The following is a 7,336-nucleotide window of genomic DNA, read 5'->3' as shown; positions in this document are numbered from 1 at the left end:
CCACACTCCGAGGGCCCTCACCTCCTCCCTGTAGGCCGTCTCGTCGTTGTTGGTAATCAAGCCTACCACTGTTGTGTCGTCCGCAAACTTGATGATTGAGTTGGAGGCGTGCCTGGCCACGCAGTCGTGGGTGAACAGGGAGTACAGGAGAGGGCTCAGAACGCACCCTTGTGGGGCCCCAGTGTTGAGGATCAGCGGGGTGGAGATGTTGTTACCTACCCTCACCACCTGGGGGCGGCCCGTCAGGAAGTCCAGTACCCAGTTGCACAGGGCGGGGTCGAGACCCAGGGTCTCGAGCTTAATGACGAGTTTGGAGGGTACTAAATGCTGAGCTGTAGTCGATGAACAGCATTCTCACATAGGTATTCCTCTTGTCCAGATGGGTTAGGGCAGTGTGCAGTGTGGTTGAGATTGCATCGTCTGTGGACCTATTTGGGCGGTAAGCAAATTGGAGTGGGTCTAGGGTGTCAGGTAGGGTGGAGGTGATATGGTCCTTGACTAGTCTCTCAAAGCACTTCATGATGACGGAAGTGAGTGCTACGGGGCGGTAGTCGTTTAGCTCAGTTACCTTAGCTTTCTTGGGAACAGGAACAATGGTAGCCCTCTTGAAGCATGTGGGAACAGCAGACTGGGATAGGGATTGATTGAATATGTCCGTAAACACACCAGCCAGCTGGTCTGCGCATGCTCTAAGGGCGCGGCTGGGGATGCCGTCTGGGCCTGCAGCCTTGCGAGGGTTAACACGTTTAAATGTTTTACTCACCTCGGCTGCAGTGAAGGAGAGTCCGCATGTTTTGGTTGCGGGCCGTGTCAGTGGCACTGTATTGTCCTCAAAGCGGGCAAAAAAGTTATTTAGTCTGCCTGGGAGCAAGGCATCCTGGTCTGTGACTGGGCTGGTTTTCTTTTTGTAATCCGTGATTGACTGTAGACCCTGCCACATACCTCTTGTGTCTGAGCCGTTGAATTGCGATTCTACTTTGTCTCTATATTGACGCTTAGCTTGTTTGATTGCCTTACAGAGGGAATAGCTACACTGTTTGTAGTCGGTCATGTTTCCGGTCACCTTGCCCTGATTAAAAGCAGTGGTTCGTGCTTTCAGTTTCACTCGAATGCTGCCATCAATCCACGGTTTCTGGTTTGGGAATGTTTTAATCGTTGCTATGGGAACGACATCTTCAACGCACGTTCTAATGAACTCGCACACCGAATCAGCGTATTCGTCAATGTTGTCGTCTGACGCAATACGGAACATATCCCAGTCCAACTGATAGAAGCAGTCTTGGAGTATGGAATCAGATTGGTCGGACCAGCGTTGAACAGACCTCAGCGCGGGAGCTTCTTGCTTTAGTTTCTGTCTGTAGGCAGGGATCAACAAAATGGAGTCGTGGTAAGCTTTTCCGAAAGGAGGGCGGGGCAGGGCCTTATATGCGTCGCAGAAGTTGGAATAGCAATGATCCAAGGTTTTTCCCGCCCTGGTTGCGCAATCGATATGCTGATAAAATTTAGGGAGTCTTGTTTTCAGATTAGCCTTGTTAAAATCCCCAGCTACAATGAATGCAGCTTCCGGAATAAATGGATTCCAGTTTGCACAGAGTCAAATAAAGTTTGTTCAGAGCCATCGATGTGTCTGCTTGGGGGGGAATATACACGGCTGTGATTATAATCGAAGATAATTCCCTTGGTAGATAATGCGGTCTACATTTGATTGTGAGGAATTCTAAATCAGGTGAACAGAAGGACTTGAGTTCCTGTATGTTGTTTTGGCCACACCACGTCACGTTAACCATAAAGCATGCGCCCCCGCCCCTCTTCTTACCAGAAAGATGTTTGTTTCTGTCGGCGCGATGCGTGGAGAAACCCGCTGGCTGCACCGCCTCCGATAGCGTCTCTCCAGTGAGCCATGTTTCCGTGAAGCAAAGAACGTTACAGTCTCTGATGTCCCTCTGGAATGCTACCCTTGCTCGGATTTCATCAACCTTGTTGTCAAGAGACTGGACATTGGCGAGGAGAATGTTAGGGAGTGGTGCACGATGTGCCCGTCTCCGGAGTCTGACCAGAAGACCGCTTCGTTTTCCCCTTTTTCTAAGTCGTTTTTTGGGGTCGCTGGCTGGGATCCATTCCGTTGTCCTGGGTGAAAGGCAGAACACAGCGTCCGCTTCGCGAAAGTCATATTCTTGGTCGTACTGATGGTGAGTTCTTCTCGACTGTATGTAATGAAACCTAAGATGACCTGGGGTACCAATGTAAGAAATAACACGTAAAAAAACTAAAAACTGCATAGTTTCCTAGGAACGCGAAGCGAGGCGGCCATCTCTGTCGGCGCCGGAGTACACGACATGGTTGACTTGTGCACTAGATGCGTACCATTGACGTAGAACTCTCGTGTCTGGTCTACCCTCCCTAGGACCGTATGATGCTGTCCACAGCCCAGCAGATGCTTCAGGACAGCCGCACCAAGATTGAGCTGCTCCGCATGCAGATTGTCAATCACCCGGGCTAAAGAGGGGGAGCGGGAAGCCACTGAGTGTGTGTGTGTCCTTTGCCATGTCATTGTTTTGGTTTTATGTGTGTGACTGTGTTTTTCCCAGGGCCATTTCTGTGTTTGTTCATTGGTCCCTGCAGGCCGACCCTCTGAGACGATCAGTCCTCTGGATCTACGTGTGGTTGAGCTCCGGCACCACCTGTAGATCGAGGTTGCCGTGTCAGGGGTGGCCAGGAAAGTGGGCAAGCAGCTGGGGAGGCACAAGGTGCAGGACTGCCGGGCACTGGCAGAGGTAGGTGGGCACCAGGATATAAATGAGGTCTTGGGGGATCTGGTTAATGCAAGTCTGATTCTTTTTGGGTTGCAGGTTAAGACACCTAGTTAATGTTTTCATGGCTGGAAACATTCGTTATGCATACCTGGTGGGTCACAGAGACACTCTAAAAGTGTGTGTGACTGAGTGTTCTCCAGGCCAAGGCTGCAGGTGTCATGCCAGAAGCTGGACCTGCTGCGTCTGTCTCTGGAGCGCTGTCTAACCGAGCTGCCCGGGGTCACTCTGACAAAGCTTCAGAGTTCCTCTGTGGAGATGGGAGAACCTTCTAGAGTCTAGAAGGACAACCATCTCTGCAGCACTCCACCAATCAGGGCTTTATGGTAGAGTAGCCAGACAGAAGCCACATCCTCAGTAAAAGGCACATGACAGCCCGCTTGGAGTTTTCCAACAGGCACCTACAGTAAAGGACAGACCATGAGAAATAAGATTATATTGTCTGATGAAACCAAGATAAAACTCTTTGGCCTGAATGCCAAGCGTCACATCTGGAGGAAATCTGCCACCATCCCTATGGTGAAGCATGGGGGTGGAAGCATCATGCTGTGGGGATGTTTTTCAGTGACAGGGACTGAGAGACTAGTCAGGATATAGGGAAAGATGAACGGAGCAAAGTACAAAGAGATCCTTGATGAAAACCTGCTCTAGAGCGCTCAGTATCTCAGACTGTGGCAACAATCCTAAGCACACAGCCAAGACAAAGGCAGGAGTGGCTTTGGGACAAGTCTCTGAATGTCCTTGAGTGGCCCAGCCAGAGCCCGGACTTGAATCCGATCGAACATCTCTGGAGAGACCTGAAAATAGCTTTGCAGTGACGCTCCCCATCCAACCTGACAGAGCTTGAAAAGATCTGCTGAGAAGAATGGGAGAAACTCCCCAAGTACAGGTGTGCCAAGCTTGTAGCATCATACACGAAAAGACTCAAGGCTGTTATCACTTCCAAAGGTGCTTCAACAATATTGAATTTTTTTTTTTTTTGTACATTTGCAATGAATTCTAAAAAACTGTTTTTGCTTTGTCATTATGGGGTATTGTGTGTAGATTGATGAGGGAAAAACAGATTTAATCAATTTTCGAATAAGGCTGTAATATAAGAAAATGTGGAAAAAGTCAAGGGGTCTGAATACTTTCCGAATGCACTGTATGTGTAACAGTATAACTTTAGTCCGTCCCCTCGCGCATACCCGGGCTCGAACCAGGGACCCTCTGCACACATCAATTACTGACACCCACGAAGCATCGTTACCCATCACTCCACAAAAGCCGCGGCCCTTGCAGAGCAAGGGGAACCACTACTTCAAGGTCTCAGAGCAAGTGACGTCACCGATTGAAACGCTATTAGCACGCACCACCGCTAACTAGCTAGCCATTTCACATTGGTTACATATGCACTATATGATCTGACAGCCAGTGTGTGTATGTGGAGGTGTACTGACTGATTTATCTGTCCCACTGTATGTTGTCCACAGCGGACATCAGTGCAGTGCTAAAAGTGGACAACAGGATGGTGGGCCGGACACACTGGAGAGTTCTGGGACCAGAGCTTCAGTATCGAGCTGGAACGGGTTAGTGTTCTCCTTAGCACCAGTAGGAGTAGTTCAAGCATTATTTTTTATTTTCTCAGATAACATCCTGGAGTTGCCAGGAGTCATGTTAAATTGTGTAAAAAATGCAAAATGTTTACCCCCCCGTCTCATCAATACTTAAATCTTCAGTTGGAAGACAATTTTTCACCCCATAGTGATAGTAAATATTCAAAAGGGGTAGGATTTAAGTGTCTGCTGTTGGAAAGCAGTCTGCTACAGACATTACCATTTTGTGCCAGCAGCTTTCCTCCTTGATAATCTCCAGATAGACGAGTAATGACCTTCAGCTGCAACCATCAAGCTCCAGCATGCTCAGACAGAAACTCTCACTGTGGCCATACAGAGTCTCTGCTGTTGGGTAGCAGAGAGAAATCACCCCTCTCTCACGCCTCCACTCCCACTCTGCAGATGTAATCCCACTGCTAATCCTAACATTTTCCACTAATCTCAATCCTTGCCTCAAAAAGCCTAACATGGGGCTATGATTCAACTCCAAGACTACTTTCAGCTGAGCTGCTGCTCCTAGCGCGAGGGCACACACTACTTTCAGTTCCAAGCTCTCAGCCTAGGTCTTTAAAGGTCGTGCTGCACTGTTCTTTTGGGTTGTGGGGCTGAAAGCCTCTGGCTGATACTATTTCAAGGGAAGTGAGATAAACTGTTTTTTCTTGTAGAGGAAGATAAGGGAAGACAGTGTTGCAATCTGTTAAAGATGGTCCATCTTTTTCAATTTCTTCCCCTGGCATTCTAAAAACATGTGTGTACGTGTCCAGATTGGGGTGTACTGGCAGGACTGGAGGGCTCTGTGCTTATTCAAATTTCTGCGTCTAGAGGATAATTAGGACAACCAGCGCCACTGCATGTGTCTCTATCTGGAGCCCCAGGGCATGCTCTTCGCTGAGTTCAGTAGGACCCTTATTTCACAATCACCCTTCATTTCACAAGCACCATTAAACATGTCACAATCACTAATATCAACAATCACTATTAAACATTTTATATAAAGTGCCTTCGGAAATTATTCAGACCCCTTGACTTTTCCCACATTTTTTTACATTACAGCCTTATTCTAAAATGTATTAAATAGTTTTTTCCCCTCATCAATCTACAAACAATACCACATAATGACAAAGCAAAACCGTTTTTTTAACATTTTTGTTTGAAAAAATATAAACTGAAATATCACATTTACATAAGTATTCAGACCCTTTACTCAGTACTTTGTTGATGCACCTTTGGCAGCGATTACAGCCTCGAGTCTTCTTGGGTATGACGCTAAAAGCTTGGCACACCTGTATTTGGGGAATTTCTCCCATTCTTCTCTACAGATCCTCTCAGGTCTCTCCAGAGATGTTCGATCGGTTTCAAGTCCGGGCTCTGGCTGGGCCACTCAAGGACATTTAGAGACTTGTCCCGAAGACACTCCTGCGTTGTCTTGGCTGTGTGCTTAGGGCCGTTGTCCTGTTGGAAGGTGAACCTACACCCCAGTCTGAGGTCCTGAGTGCTCTGGAGCAGGTTTTCATCAAGGATCTCTCTGTGCTTTGCTCTGTTCATCTTTCCCTCGATCCTGACTAGTCTCCCAGTCCCTGCCACTGGAAAACATCCCCAGAGCATGATGCTGCCACCACCATGCTTCACAGTAGGGATGGTGCCAGGTTTCCTCCAGATGTGACGCTTGGCATTCAGGCCAAAGGGTTCAATCTTGGTTTCATCAGACCAGAGAATCTTGATTCTCATGGTCTGAGAGTTTTTAGGTGCCTTTTGGCAAACTCCAAGCGGGCTATCATGTGCCTTTTACTGAGGAGTGGCTTCTGTCTGGCCACTCTACCATAACGGCCTGATTGGTGTAGTGCTGCAGAGATGGTTGTCCTTCTGGAACGTTCTCCCATCTCCACAGAGGAACTCTATAGCTCTGTCAGAGTGACCATCGGAGTCACCTCCCTGACCAAGGCCCTTCTCCCCCAGTTGCTCAGTTTGACCGGGCGGCCAGCTCTAGGAAGAGTCTTGTTGGTTCCAAACTTCTTCCACCTAAGAACAATGGAGGCCACTGTGTTCTTGGGGATCTTCAATGCTGCAGAAGTGTTTTTGTACACTTCCCCAGATCTGTGCCTCGACACAATCTGGTCTCGGAGCTCTACGGACAATTCCTTCGACCTCGTGGCTTGGTTTTTGCTCTGACATGCACTGTCAACTGTGGGAGCTTTATATAGACAGGTGTGTGTCTTTCCAAATCATGTCCAATCAATTGAATTTACCACAGGTGGACTCCAACCAAGTTGTAGAAACATCTCAAGGATGATCAATGGAAACAGGATGCATTGTGTGTAGATTAATAAAAAAATGACAATATTTCATCCATATTAGAATAAGGCCGTAATGTAACGAAATGTGGAAAAAGGTCAAGGGATCTGAATACATTCCGAATACACTGTACTATGGTTCATGAGTGTCCGAAATTGTTCTTGTTGTTTTTCTAATCATTACAAAGTCTCCGCTCATAGTTTCACTCCTAAAAATAGGATTTGGTTCTAGCCATTTTATTTCTGTAGTCTCACTTTCCCAGTGAAGTTGCACAATGTTTAGGGGCTCGTCAAATGTCTGTCTTCATGGTTATTTTTGTTCTCTCCTTTCCCTAACTCAGACCTCCAAATATACTTCAGCAGAGGACAACAGGTCAACACCCATGCCAACTCCTAAGTATGTCCCTCTCACTCACAATAACCACCTCGCACGCACGCACGCACTCACGCACTCACTCACGCACGCACGCACGCACGCACGCACGCACGCACACACACACACACACACACACACACACACACACACACACACACACAAAAGTAACTGAAATCCACAACGTATTATTTAAGCACCCTGGACTGGAAATGGTGTTTGTTACCATCTGCTTTCTTCTGTTCAGTGCCTAATGAACACAACCCT

The sequence above is a fragment of the Oncorhynchus clarkii genome, chromosome 29 (assembly GCF_045791955.1).
Source record: "Oncorhynchus clarkii lewisi isolate Uvic-CL-2024 chromosome 29, UVic_Ocla_1.0, whole genome shotgun sequence".
In the NCBI taxonomy this organism is placed as follows: domain Eukaryota; kingdom Metazoa; phylum Chordata; class Actinopteri; order Salmoniformes; family Salmonidae; genus Oncorhynchus; species Oncorhynchus clarkii.
This window is presented reverse-complemented; position numbering follows the sequence as displayed.